Source organism: Argopecten irradians, chromosome 4 (assembly GCF_041381155.1).
Source record: "Argopecten irradians isolate NY chromosome 4, Ai_NY, whole genome shotgun sequence".
Taxonomy (NCBI): domain Eukaryota; kingdom Metazoa; phylum Mollusca; class Bivalvia; order Pectinida; family Pectinidae; genus Argopecten; species Argopecten irradians.
The window spans coordinates 11,470,240-11,486,345 of NC_091137.1; the positions used below are offsets into that span (position 1 = coordinate 11,470,240).

The 16,106-nt window shown below is 37.0% G+C and overlaps 1 long non-coding RNA gene across 1 annotated transcript; it reads right to left on the reverse strand.

Moving 5' to 3' along the window:
- Window positions 1-13,981: 13,981 nt before the first annotated feature.
- LOC138322395 (uncharacterized) lies at window positions 13,982-15,873 on the reverse strand. The gene is made up of 2 exons (XR_011208382.1): window positions 15,654-15,873; window positions 13,982-14,288 (listed from the first exon to the last, which is right to left on the reverse strand). It is a non-coding gene; the product is annotated as an uncharacterized lncRNA (long non-coding RNA).
- Window positions 15,874-16,106: the final 233 nt, after the last annotated feature.

Below are 16,106 nucleotides of genomic sequence, written 5' to 3' on the forward strand. Positions count from 1 at the left end.
TATAACACACTCAGGTTAATTAGAATTGTGGAGCTGGGCGGCCTAACAAGAAACGTTAGGTCGATTAGTATTGAGGATACGGATTAAACCGTTCCACGGTTTTATCTAGATACCTCTTATGTCAATCACCAAGACCATTAATGTTGTATAAATACGGGGCAATATTGAACACAATTTTGCTTGTTTGTTTCAGACAACCTAGGGAATGCAAGAATGGAAATGTTTGGTTATAGGTAGCCGACCAAGGGTTTACCTCTTTATATCTGTGATATAGGACGCCATTCCCGTTAGTGGATGTTCTACACATATCGAAGAGGAAATAAAACGAATTGTAAACATTCTGTTGTAAGCATTCCGTAGTGGCATCTTTATATGACCCATTCTAAACAATTCTGACAATCATCTGTGATTACTCGTTCAGAATTTTGTAAATGTATAACGACTTTGTATTTTCAATGTGAATCTGGACCAGGGTATTGTATTTTAATATCTATTTACTAAGCTGATCGTAATATATACCCAAGAGTATCGTAAAAGGACGATATTGATAATATAGATAATGAACAAACAGCTAAACATTAATTAAATATAATTTAAGATGTTATATCGACGACAGAATATATTCAAGTTATTATTTAAACCATCATCAACATTCAATCTTGTATTACGAAGACCGTTTTAACGCACACAAAAATACATGTAGTTAATTTGTTTTTGACACATGCGCAATCAGTACTTCATTCAACATGGTGGGGGAGCGCAAAGGATTTTTTGTTGATAGTTTATTTACTTTATTTTAAAGATTAATAGAAAACTCAAACATGAGGAAGTGAAATTGTTAAGTATGTTATTTTGTTATTGAAGAAAAAAAATTCGTCAGCTCTTGTTTTTAATTGAGAAAATTTACATGTACAGTTTGTCGGCGATGAAGCATCTTGAAGCGATATTTTGACTGTTTTTTTACAAACTTAATGATCCCCACCAACTCTGTAGTATGACTTGGACGGAGAAAATGATATAGCTTCGATCAATGATGGGTATAGATTTAGGGGAGTGTTTATTTTGTTGTAATTTTTTTTTCCACATTTGTATACAGTCAAACAGTATTAGCGACACCACCTGTGTATAAAGACCACGGCCTTGTAAGACTACTTTTTCATGGTCCGAAATGTTCAATTTCAACTCCGTTTGACCTATGTATAAAGACCTGTAAAGACTACTTCGTCGAATCGGTGATCTTTATAGACAGGTTCGACTGTAACTTATTCCATTGATATATCAGCTTCGGAGTCAGATTGGGAGAACCGACCAACAAACTAGTACCACCATTGGTCAGCGGCCACACTTGCCTTGTATTAATCATCAGCAGTGTATACTTCTATGGTATTCTGGTTATGTGATATCATTTTTATAGAATTTTTTCTATTTTATTCTTATAAGAAAGTACCATATTATATGGTATTGATTGTATGTTGTTAACATGCCTGATGCGTAACTTCCTTTGTTTTGAAATGTTTGCATTCTAAAATCTGAATCTTTTTAGCTTGAATATTTTTTTTTTTTTTGTAATCAAATACAGATATTTTATTTACCACCAAGTAATAAGGAGTATTATACCACCTCAGACATTTTGTAGAAATACATTTAACGTTACCATACTATACCTAAATAAACTATCAAACTGCTGTGTTGATTTAGTTAATTCTTGACAAATCCTTTTCTTGTATTTCAGAAAGTGACATTATGTTACAAGCGATTATAGTTATAAATAGAATATATATCATCTTTAAAACGCTTCTCTAAACCTCTTGAATTTATTTCAACAAAATTCATGCTAAAACCATGATTTTCATAAATAATGTTTAAACATCGTTAGCTCGAATTTATGTAGCTCTACAACCCGAGTTACGACAACGCGACAACTCGACGGCGACGCTCGTGTCTGTTTATGTCGATGAGGTGTAGATGTTGTAGAGTAAAGTTGAGTATAAGTCAAATGCTGAGTTGTGGTTTCAGTACTTTATTCCGCATGGCAAAGTATGGCCCAGTACTCATGGTCGAGTACTGGGGGAAGTTGACACTCTATGCATGGTTTGCTTGCCTTTAAATAGCCCTACATGTTTGTGTTGAGTAATATCTATAAATCAATGTTAATCACAGAGTCATTCTAAGTTACATCATTAGCAGACATGATAAATCATAGTCATGTGCAACTGTTTGGTTAAATAGCTTTCATCAATGTCTCGACAACATGTTACGCTCTACAACCCGAGTTACGACAACGCGACAACTCGACGGCGACGCTCGATAATATCGCTCTGTCGCCGTCGAGTTGTCGCGATCTCGCGTTGTCGACCTAAGTTAAGAGGGCGATATTGCGATATTAGCAAAAGGCACTAACGGGCAACCATAGTAATGTGTTGGTTCCGACTAAATCTTTGTTCATTCAATAAAACTTATATAGAATTTTGCTGCTACTTTACTACGTCTGTATAGAAATGGTTTGATTATCAAATGGAGCTTTAAAATGAAGCATAGAATAGCCGGATCTGAACCAAAACTGGTAATATCGTAGCAAGAAATCAAATTTAAAGTTAACTAAAATATTATTTTACATAATGATGATTACATCTGAAGGGCAATGATATCCAGGATCTTGAGACAGTATTCATTTAATTTTGTGTGAGATAAATGGGTCTTGTTTTTTATTTTTATTTTTGCTAACCTTGATAGTTTCCCATTATCCATAGTGTATTACCCCCACCCAATACCAGAATGATGCGATGATGCACGGTTCATAAAAATTCCGTACCCTATGGTATATTGTATTGTGATACCATTGGCTAAACAATCCTGATAAGGGTTCACTTATAAACAACACATCTGAAATGCAGTAAATCGTGAAGGACAAAAAGAATTTTAGACAAAAAAAACAACTTTTTTACAGACTGATAAACCTAACATACGGAAACTTCCGTACGGTTTGTTACGATGTAAAGATGACGTAAGAAAATGTTGAAGTTCATTGAGAGTCATTGAAATCTCCCTCTTCGGCTTCGTTTGTTTTGGTACGGTCCATGGTTGTCATGTAGGGGTACTGGTGCTGTTGGTTCACGGGGCAATCCATTTGAAGAACACGTGTTCTGGTTGTGCATATATTTTGCTGAATGAGATGGTATTAAAAGTCTATACACATTCTTTATTGTTCCGCTTTAATCTAGAAAATTTCTTTGCCGAGGTTGGCGTTCCGTTGGATAAGCCTGCTGTTTTGTAAACTGATAGTGCGAAATTCCTCTTTTTGAATAGAAAGCGATGCCTGCAAGTCCTCGATGAAAATATCTCTGGAGTGCAGTTCTGATGTTCAATCTTAAGGGTTATACACTGCTTTTCCCATGCTGATGCTATGTTATCTTGTAAGTTCTGAAGATCGGAGACACAGTCCTTAAGATTTGTGATTTCAGATTGAAAATTATTACATTCTCTTTGTAGAATCTCTTAGACACTAGTCGTTTGTTCTTTTTTGTGAGACATTTTAAATTGTCCTGTTTCAGATCAGTTTTCAAAATGGCTGTCAGCTCAATGTTAGAAAGTTCATAAAAAGGAAATGATTTCTGTACCTTTTTGATGTCTCGGTAATTCCTGAGTCGTTCGGAATCTCGCCGCCGTTTAGATGAGGACTTGGTCTTTTTCTTTGGCGATGTCGGACGATCAGACTCTGTCCGAAGAATTTTTCGGAGCAGAAACAGGACGTGCATAAGAATTGGGACACTGTCTGGTCCAGGAAGACGATCCTGTTGTACTGATATTTTCAGAGCGATGTCCGGTCCGACGAAAACACATCAGAGAAAAATGTCCAATATTTCCACATCGGAAACAGTAACATCCATTCGCAGGACACCACAATACATGATTGGGGACGAATTTATCACCGCATCTGTAACATGCGGCGTTCGTCATCCTGACATTTAGTGTCGTACACAAACGTTACTTTGGTTAGATCCAAAGTATGACGAACACAGCCTTTGTAGGGTTTCAGTCCGTGTGATTCCGAATAGAGTTGGTCCTTATAGATCTTTGTGTCGCTCGAAGGGAATACTGCTTAGCAGTTGAGGTAACGGGAAAGCGTACCCAGCGTAGAAGTGGGTACTGTCCGGATTAACTCCACTAATTAACATACGGAAACTTCCGTACGTTTTGTTACGATGTAAAGATGACGTAAGAAAATGTTGAAGTTCAACTTTAAAATTTAATAACGATAAGTTTGACCTGACGGAGGGCTATTCTGGAGTGTCCAGAATGTAGCCGTTGTGTTCCGTACAAAGTCGGAGACCTAACTAACATGAAATAAAACATAGCATGGTTAAATACATATACAGACAATGAAATTCTAGAATTGTGATGACAGATGTCGCTTATCTATAGGTGTTAAATTAGACTGAGGCAATCTGAAGATGACCAGTGGACTAATATGATAATCGTATTACGTAATATAATGGACAGGTTAGCTGAGTTGTTATACCTATACGACAAAGAATTGATCAATGTTGACATGTACGGTAAAACTGGACTTCCGGACTCTAATTATATACATTGTTAATATTTACAATAGGAATACTAACTATTGTGATGTCTTAGAAATATATTTAACAAAGAGTCTTATGAGTAAACGTATTTTGAACAGTTCAAAGTCAATTTCAGCACTACGCTTTTTATCACAAAATTTCCTTGTGATAAACCTATGACAAGATGACAATCCGTTACCGTTGGAAGTAAATAGCAAATAGTTTCCATGTCCATATGTCACGAGAGTGTTAGTATGTGGATATTGGTTCTCTTCGTATAAAAACTGCTAAGACAACTATAAACAGTTGAAAGTTTATTTATACAAAAACGGAGACAGATAACCCTGAAATAAAAAGAACAATACCTGACAATACATAGGGACACATAAATGTACCGGCTATAATATGATATATTTATACTGTAAAGTAATAAATATAATATACAGGTATTTATTTATTATATATTTATAGTAAATTCTATTTTAATTTCATGTTTATTACATTTACATTTGTAGTTTACAATCACTTTACCCTATACACTACCTGAACCTGACGGACCACGTGCGATCCTTTGTTATACATATACAAATTATAAAGGTTTATGGACAATTTATTTAAAGAAGTTATAACAGAAAACTATTAAGTATATTAATTATATTTCATAATGAAGAATAAGTTAATTACTTTATTTCTAGTTAAATATTAAATAAACATACCTTTCAGCACTGTGGCCGTAAAGCACACAGGCTTCCAGCTATAGGTGTTACATGTCCGGTGCCTATTTTCCATGTAATGTGTGGACACGCTTCCACCAGGGTGGGCGTGCACGTGCAAGGACAGGGTCATGCAGGGTCAATGTGACACACTCAACCAATCCATTCACTCACCTCTCATACGTCATCATAACAACTTACATACATATTTACATGTACAGGACATTACATGACACAGGGACATGTAAATTCAGACAATACACAGCGCATGTAGTTTTAAGACCTAATATAATAGATTTTATGTACACAGTGAATTCAAACACCGCAACATTCTCCCCTGCAAAGGAAAATGACTCCTGGCATTTAAATTATGCTAAAGATAAACATTTACAGTAAAAATATTGATAAGAAGCTCGATGAGCAGTGCAGTATCCAGTATCCAAGTGATTGGGGCGATCCCTACCTACAAGGACTATAAGATAACTGCTCATTGAACAATACTCTTAACAGTTTGAAAAATATCTTAACAACTTTTATTTTAACTCAAAACTACAAAATTAATCACCCTGGCCAGTGTCCCAAGGTAATATATACCTAATTAGCCTAATAAGAATTTCTCCTCTGCCAAGTGAAACAAAGCACTTCTGATGTGAATATAATCTAAACATTTATTATAATTGAACGTAAGTTGCAATTATGCTACAATTCTACTTAATAAATGGTAAACCATAAGGTAATACACATTAGTAGCTGTAGAGATTAAATATGATTTTCACAATCAGGAGTGGTCTTTGCTCACTATGACATTCTCCCACTGCTCTAGATGTCTGAGCGTAGACCGCAGACCCAGAATTGAATGGTGCTAAGGTTTCAACGAGTCATTCTCCATATAACAGGAGTTTACAAGCTCATTTGGACCTTACAGCTGGAACGGAGTCTTGTGCCTGACCAACACCGCCTGCAGCATTAGAGTTTCGACACACACCCCTGTTACCCTGTTTTGGAGAATTCCCCATACCAACGGTATGTGGTTGCACTGGCCGTCGCGACTCAGCAACAGTGCGTATATGGGTCTCCTAACAGGAATAACATTCCTGGGTGTTTGACTCCCATCATTATCCGAGCTGTCAGAGCTAGTAGTGGAGGAGGAACTCTCAATAACCTCTATCATAAGTATTCAAAAACAGATTATACAGAATATGTAGAGGTGTGGATTACTTATATACAATACAATGCGCTGACATAAAACGCGAAGGACAAATACAACATTTACAAACCCATCTTCAGCCGCAGTTTCACTCAGCTCTTGAACATCTGACACAATTCTCAACTTCCGCTACAGTGCAGTGCAGTGTGTGCAGTGTTAGTAGGTTGGGATTGTTAGCATTGGCGAGCGTGATGTAATACTTCAATCCAATAACAAGAGGCCCAGAGGGCCTGTATCGCTCACCTGGTTTGTAATGCCAAGTAATGTTCTGAATACAGGTTCATTGTTTCTTTTCTGAAGGAATTTTAATATTAACCTCTAAATCCCCTATTGGGCCCCACCCCTCCTGCCCCCAGGGGGTCAGAGCCAAAATTTATACAAGTTCTGTTCCCCTTCCCCCAAGGATGTTTATGGCCAAATTTGGTCATAATCCAAGTAAAACTCTAGGACAAGTAGCGATTTATAGGATTTATCTCTATTTCCCCTATTGGGGCCCCACCCCTCCTGCCCCCGGGGGGTCAGAGCCAAAATTTATACAAGTTCTGTTCCCCTTCCAAAAGGATGTTTGTGGCCAAATTTGGTTACATTCCATGCAGAACTCTATGACTAGTAGCGATTTAAAGGATTTACCTCTATTTCCTCTATTGGGCCCCACCTCTCCTGCCCCCCGGGTGTCAGAGCCAAAATTTATACAAGTTCTGTTCCCCTTCCCCCAAGGATGTTTGTGGCCAAATTTGGTTACAATCCATGCAGAACTCTATGACTAGTAGCGATTTAAAGGATTCACTTCTATTTCCCCTATTGGGCCCCGCCCCTCCTGCGCCCGGGGGATCAGAGCCAAAATTTATACCAGTTCTGTTCCCCTTCCCCCAAGGATGTTTGTGGCCAAATTTGGTTACATTCCATTCAGAACTCTATGACTAGTAGCGATTTAAAGGATTTACCTCTATTTCCCCTATTGGGCCCCGCCCCTCCTGCCCCCGGGGACCAGAGCCAAAATTTATACAAGTTCTGTTCCCCTTCCCCCAAGGATGTTTGTGGCCAAATTTGGTTACATTCCATTCAGAACTCTATGACTAGTAGCGATTTAAAGGATTTACCTCTATTTCCCCTATTGGGCCCAGCGCCTCCTGCCCCCGTGGGGTCAGAGCCAAAATTTATACAAGTTCTGTTCCCCCTCCCCCAAGGATGTTTGTGGCCAAATTTGGTTACAAATCATGAAGAACTCTATGACTCCCCTTCCCAAAAGGATGTTTGTGGCCAAATTTGGTTACATTCCATTCAGAACTCTATGACTAGTAGCGATTTAAAGGATTTACCTCTATTTCCCCTATTGGGCCCCGCCCCTCCTGCCCCTTGGGGATCAGAGCCAAAATTTATACAAGTTCTGTTCCCCTTCCCCCAAGGATGTTTGTGGCCAAATTTGGTTACAATCCATGTAGAACTCTATGACTAGTAGCGATTTAAAGGATTTACCTCTATTACCCCTATTGGGCCCCACCCCTCCTGCCCCCGTGGGGTCAGAGCCAAAATTTATACAAGTTTTGTTCCCCTTCCCCCAAGGATGTTTGTGGCTAATTTTGGTTACAATCCATGCAGAACTCTAGGACAAGTAGCGATTTAAAGGATTTACCTCTATTTCCCCTATTGGGCCCCGCCCCTCCTGCCCCCGAGGGGTCAGAGCCAAATTTTATACAAGTTCTGTTCCCCCTCCCCCAAGGATGTTTGTGGTCAAATTTGGTTACAATCCATGCAGAACTCTAGGACAAGTAGCGATTTATAGGATTTACCTCTATTTCCCCTATTGGGCCCAACCCCTCCTGCCCCCTGGGGGTCAGAGCCAAAATTTATACAAGTTCTGTTCCCCTTCCCCCAAGGATGTTTCTGGCCAAATTTGGTTACAATCCATGCAGAACTCTATGAGAAGTAGCGATTTAAAGGATTTACCTCTATTTCCCCTATTGGGCCCCACCTCTCCTACCCCCAGGGGATCAGAGCCAAAATTTATACAAGTTCTGTTCCTCTTCCCCCAAGGATGTTTGTGGCCAAATTTGGTTACAATCCATGCAGAACTCTAGGACAAGTAGCGATTGATAGAATTTACCTCTATTTCCCCTATTGGGCCCCGCCCCTCCTGCCCCCGGGGGGTCAGAGCCAAAATTTATACAAGTTCTGTTCCCCTTCCCCCAAGGATGTTTGTGGCCAAATTTGGTTACAATCCATGCAGAACTCTATGACTAGTAGCGATTGAAAGGAAATGTTGACGGACAGACGGACGCGACGGACGGACGGACGCCGACGGACGACGGACCGACGGACGCCGCGCCATGACATAAGCTCACCGGCCCTTTGGGCCAGGTGAGCTAATAAGATAGTTTGAAATGTAAAGAAATATAAAAGTTTATCACATTTTACAGATTTAAATTTTAGATGAATATACAAATGTATCTTAAAATGTTATAAAATGTTTATGATAATGTTGTTACTGATCTATATTTATATAGTTATATTAGATATGATTTAGAGTTTTATCAGTAGTATTATTATTTAAGACTAGATTTAAATTTAATCTACACTAGCATAATGTTTAACAGGTTGGGGACCATCCCGTATATGCAGGATAGTCCTGCATTTGAGTAATAGTCCTGTATTTGAGGGATAATTTTGTTACGCAAATGCAGGATTCTATGAAATGAAAAGTGATAAAGTTGATTTAAACATTGTCATCAAAAAAGGGCATCATAATTTTTATATGGCATCATCACTAATACAACTTTCCACATTATAACTCAAATGGAAACAAATTTCATCATCTAAATGTTTGTAAAAGTCACAAACAAAATCACCTATATTGCTTACTATGGGGCTAAAAATAGAACACAGGTAAAAGTCAATCAACCATGACATTTGCACTAAATTTCCCTGATGGCTATACACTGTAGTCTATGGAGAGCACCTAAATTGTCACTTTATTACAAAGTGAGATAATAGAATTCAATAGTTCATAAACAAATACATAAAGTTTTCAATTAGTAATATGGGTATCTGAAAATGATGACGCCCTTTTTTGATACAAATTTTTAAAACAACTTTATCCATTTTCATTTCACATAATCCTGCATTTGAGTAACAAATTTATCCCTCAAATACAGGACTATTACTCAAATGCAGGACTATCCTGCATATACGGGATGGTCCCCAACCTGTTTAAAATTAATTGAACCGAAATTATCCAAATTACTTTTACCACGCTAGTGTGAACGATGAGAATATCCTAAATCATGAAAATGAACATGAGACATCAAACAAATCAATAGCAAACGCAATGAATAATATCAATAGTGAATACAAATGACGATGAAAACAAAAAATAAGTCAAAGATAAACACGCGAACGATAAATGTCAACAATTGGACGACTCTCGACTGGACGACACAGAATAACAATCAGTTACAATCCAACGACGACAGCAGGAACTCCAAAGTAAACATGATGACAACGAAACAATCACGAATCCATAATGACAAGACGAAAATAAAGACGATGACAATCACAGGTAAACAGAAGACATCAAAACCGGAAGCACATGTTGAAAAGTAGAGATATCAAATCTGAGTGATCTCCCCTTGAGCATACTTTCGGTGGGGGCTAAACCATGTAGCCCGCCCCGAGCCCGAGCTTTAAAACCCGAGCCCGAGCTTTGGTTATTTTCGTTTTTCTCCTCCAAAATAGCACGTATTAAAACAAGTTTTGGCACAAAGAATCTTTGAGGTATTTTTTATCTATACATATAATTCATATTTCATGCAATTGCTGTGAATTTCATAAATCGACCTTGATCACTTTTCAGGGGGCTAAACCATGTAGCCCGCAATGGAGCGCGACATTTTACGATTTTCCCAAATTATTTTAAATCTATGCTTTTTTGTGAAGAATTGTTTTAATCCAAACAACAAGTAAACATAGCTGGTCATAAAGGTATAAATTTCAACATCAATATCAAATTATTTCATAACGAATTCTGCTTTTTTGTGACCTCGTTGACCTGTCTCGCCGATCTCACTGTTTACCCAAAGGGACCTGGCACGATTTTTTTTTAAACTAACAGTATAACATTATACAAATATTTATTACATAATTTGTTTACACCAATCTATATATGAAGAAATATAATATTTTCAACTATTACACCGACCGTTCAATAAAACCTTGTTATATTGCACGGTTCGAAGTTATATTGCACGCTCCCATGGAAACGTTATATTGCACGGTTCGAGATGTTATATTGCACGGCTTTAGGAACACCTCGCTGTTGTTGTCTAGTTTTGTAGAAAACCTCCGAGGAATCGCGCGTAACAGTGAGTTACGTTATTATGACGTCACAAAGGTTCACGTTCAATTTCGCGCTAGCTTTATAGATCTCGAAACAAGCACGTCATGTAGACGTTTATCGAGTAGAGGACGGACACGGCGAATGTATTAGATCAAAAGGCTGCATGCAGGTCTAATATTGTTAAAGAAGACAATAAGACATCCAAACCGGAGTTACAACGTGACGTACGTGGTTTATACGTCAATCTTCAATAGTATTTGAAGCTTTTCCGTACGGTACGGTGCTGATGATTTTGTTAAGTGATTGTCGTATTCATTTTATAATAATATTCAACTGAAAAACTTGTGATTATGTAATAAAACAAATATTTCATGGGTTACTGTGCTCTAGTTCATAATATTTACCCCTCGATGATGGTAATAAACAAATATTATATTGCACTCGGCCTTCGGCCTCGTGCAATATAACATTTGTTGATTACCACCACCTCGGGTTAAATATTATGAACTAGAGCACAGTAGGCCATGAAATATTTGTATAATATATTATAGTATCAAGGGTATGAACTCGGCGGTCGAGAAAAACGGACCTATTTTTTTTAAAACCATGATTATTTTAATAAATGGATTTCTATACAACATTGACGGATATCTTACCTTAACAAGAAATAATTCATCTTTCCATTGAGTGCTTGATGAACAAAATTGGCCAAGTATTGACGAAGTTATGGCTTGATGAATCGGGAAATTTACGAAAAATATGCTAGGTAGACATTTCCCTGTCCGGTCGAAATGTCGTCTCGGCTCTAATGGGTACCTCAAAAACCAAGCCAAAATCACAAAATCTACGCTTGTGGTGGTAAACAGTACCCATAACTGTGTTCATTCACAATCTCCTTTGGAGGTGTCATGACCCGTACTTTGTAGAAACTCCATTTAAACATCGTGTAGCTCACAAACTTTAACCGTCACCGCCATGTTCATTTGTTCTTCGGAACGCTTCTCGAGTTTACACACAAGCACAACATAACATAATTTGCATAATGTAGTCACAATATTTAAAGTCGAGAAGCGTTCCGAGAGAAAAATGAACATGGCGGTGACGGTTAAAGTAAGTGAGCTACAGGATGTTTAAATGGAGTTTCTACAAAGTACGGGTCATGACAACTCCAAAGGAGATTGTGGATGAACACAGTTCTGGGTACTGTTTACCACCACAAGCGTAGATTTTGTGATTTTGGCTTGGTTTTTGAGGTACCCATTAGAGCCGAGACGACATTTCGACCGGACAGGGAAATGTCTACCTAGCATATTTTTCGTAAATTTCCCGATTCATCAAGCCATAACTTCGTCAATACTTGGCCAATTTTGTTCATCAAGCACTCACTGGAAAGATAAATTATTTCTCTTTAAGGTAAGATATCCGTCAATGCTGTATAGAACCCATTTATTAAAATAATCACGGTTTAAAAAAAAATAGGTCCGTTTTTCTCGACCGCCGAGTTCATACCCTTGATACTATAATATATATGTATACTATTGGTTAAAAATTTTCGTGTCAGGTCCCTGTGTGTTTACCCGAGCCGAGCCCGAGCTAAGGGCAGACAACTCCCTGACCCGAGCTTTAAATGCACACGTTATTATTACAATATTGTATAATGTAATTAATGTAATATCAGTTTATATCTTATATTAATATTTGATTTTTAATTAAATGACATTAAGTACAAAACTTTACTAAATTCAAATGAAAAATAATTAGATAATTAACTTTGTCCGTGTATGAAATAAACATCAGTTATTCATGATATTGTTTATTTGTAATTTCAATATAATGTTGCTTATTTATTTGGCAGATATTCTAAAATTATTGAGGTTTGATAGTGAAAGCGATTTTTTATAACTATGTTATTTAAGGTCTGTGAGAAGTCTGATAAGTATAAATTTCAACATTAATATCAAATTATTTCATAACGAATTCTGCTTTTTGTAACCTCGTTGACCTGTCTCCCGATCTCACTGTTTACCCGAGCCGAGCCCGAGCTTTTTCTAGTACATGTAGTACATGTAGAACATTTAGCCATTCTTCAAGTAAGAATGTTTCCGAGCTCTGCGACGGTGACGCAGTTTTACAAAGAGTCAATATATTAAAGTGTTTTCTATTCAACTTCATCTTTGGAAATTTAATTAAAAAATCCATAGATGCGGTCTCATACAATCTATGTCGAATTTTAACTCTTCATAAACTTTAAAACCATTGAAACGAAACTCTACTAAATTAGCGATTGCAAAAAACCCACAGTTGACCCCGTTTGTCTGTTGCTGTACATAAGGTAAAAATGCCTGTAACATTGTCCAGAGCATAACCCGTATCCTGCCTGCATACCATTAATATTAGAAAATTGCTTCTTTAAAATGTGCTGAACATAACACATTGTATTTCCACAAAGTTTCTTATCCATTGAAATATTATTCTTTTCCTTAAAACTAATTGTACTTTTACCATTATTCATCCGAAAATCAGCAATTGAGCACTTTTATGTATAGCCTTCAGCTGGTATGTACCTACTCCTATTAACCCCCGTTTGATCTCATTGCTATAGTAATTTTGAAGATAATAAAATGACAAAACTGACTATTTAACGGTATCTCTTTCCAAGTATTTAAAGATTTGATCAAACTATTCGTACCTTCAACTATATTATTTGTAATACCCATGTACTTGTTACCTATACCTAATTCAGCTAGTACCCACCAACCTGTATACATATATTACTGTATTTTACATGTACAGTCATTAAAAAAGCTCGGGTCGGAGAGTTGTCTGTCCTTAGCTCGGGCTCGGCTCGGGTAAACAGAGAGATCGGCGCGACAGGTACTTGTCATCGCAGTTACAAAAAGGCAGAATTTCTTATAAAATAATTGGATATATATGTTTAAATTTATACCTTTATGACCAGCTAGGTTAACTTGGTATTTGGGTAACGGCAATTATTGTCATAAAGGCTTAATATTTTAATAATTTGGAAAAATCGTAAAATGTCACGCTCCATTGCGGGCTACATGGTTTAGCCCCTTGAAAAGTGATAAAGGTCGATTTATGAAATTCAAATTAATTTCATGAAATATAACTTACATAGAAAGATAAAACATAACACAAAGAAAGGTTGTGTCAAAAATCGTTTTAATATGTGCTGTCGTTGTGCAGAAAAACGAAAATAACCAAAGCTCGGGCTCGGGGCGGGCTACATGGTTTAGCCCCCAACTACTTTCCGGTCCACTAGCTGGTATCACGTGATCACCCACGTGGTAAACAATGGGTGCACGCCGGGCACTGCCTCCGTCGAACTTATACGTTGGGTGCCAATGTCACGAGAGTGTTAGTATGTGGATATTGGTTCTCTTCGTATAAAAATGCTAAGACAACTATAAACAGTTGAAAGTTTATTTATACAAAAACGGAGACAGATAACCCTGAAATAAAAAGAACAATACCTGACAATACATAGGGACACATAAATGTACCGGCTATAATATGATATATTTATACTGTAAAGTAATAAATATAATATACAGGTATTTATTTATTATATATTTATAGTAAATTCTATTTTAATTTCATGTTTATTACATTTACATTTGTAGTTTACAATCACTTTACCCTATACACTACCTGAACCTGACGGACCACGTGCGATCCTTTGTTATACATAGACATAATTATAAAATGTTTATATTTTTTAAGGTTCATGTAATGGCTTTAAACAGTGATATTTTGCAAGCCTAAAACTCATTACTGTGCTGCAATTGAACAGAACTAATTTCATTAATTGTTGGTATATACCCTGGCTAACTGTCAGTCTTACTGTTGATATGTAATTTGTGAAGCTGCGTGTAAAATACAGTAAAATATGAGAAAAATGTATATTTCTGGAGAAGACATAGAACTCGTGTGAATTGCATTGATGGAACCAAATAATCATGCCATCGTGTTCAGTTGTGAATATGCCAGGTACTCCAAGAGTTTGTTTGGCAAAATCGGACCAGCAAATAGCGCCGGAGCCTAGTGTAGTAAATGCAAATGGCTGCTATAAATGGCGGATCAAAAATATCGCATATAAGAAGCCATCTCAATTGATACAAATGTTTTTATAGACACCATAAGGTACTCTGAACATAACAAGAAGACTCTTCACGAAAAAAAATAGTTCAAACAATCTGTTTGGGGCGAAAAATGCAAATTTAAGGAAAGAGCCTCAAAGTCCACATTTTAACTATTTTTTTCGTAAATATTCTTCTTGTCATGTTCAGAGTACCTTATAGTGTATATAAGAGCACTTGTATCAATTAAAATGTCTTCTTATATGCTATATTTGTGATCCGCCATTTAAAGCAGCCATTTGCATTTACAACAATAGGCTCCTGCGCTATTCGCTGGTCCGATTTTGCCAAACAAACTGTTGGAGTACCTGGCATAGTCACTACTGAACACGATAGCATGTTTATTTGGTGCCATCAATGCAATTCACACGAGTTCTATGTCTTCTCCAGAAATATACATTTTTCTCTTATTTTACTGAAATTTACAAGCAGCTTCACAAATTACTTATCAACAGTAAGACTGACAGTTAGCCAGGGTATATACCAACAATTAATGAAATTAGTTCTGTTCAATAGCAGCACAGTAATGCGTTTTAGGCTTGCAAAATATCACTGGTTAAAGCCATTACATGAACCTTAAAGAAGTTATAACAGAAAACTATTAAGTATATTAATTATATTTCATAATGAAGAATAAGTTAATTACTTTATTTCTAGTTATATATTAAATAAACATACCTTTCAGCACTGTGGCCGTAAAGCACACAGGCTTCCAGCTATAGGTGTTACATGTCCGGTGCCTATTTTCCATGTAATGTGTGGACACGCTTCCACCAGGGTGGGCGTGCACGTGCAAGGACAGTGTCATGCAGGGTCAATGTGACACACTCAACCAATCCATTCACTCACCTCTCATACGTCATCATAACAACTTACATACACATTTACATGTACAGGACTTTACATGACACAGGGACATGTAAATTCAGACAATACACAGCGCATGTAGTTTTAAGACCTAATATAATAGATTTTATGTACACAGTGAATTCAAACACCGCGACACATATACTAGCCAAAAATAACTGGTATCAATACAATTTCGTCCAGCTATTTATCACGATATTTGTGAAATGGTTCACAGCTATTTATCACGATATTTGTGACATGGTCCATAGCTATTTATCACAA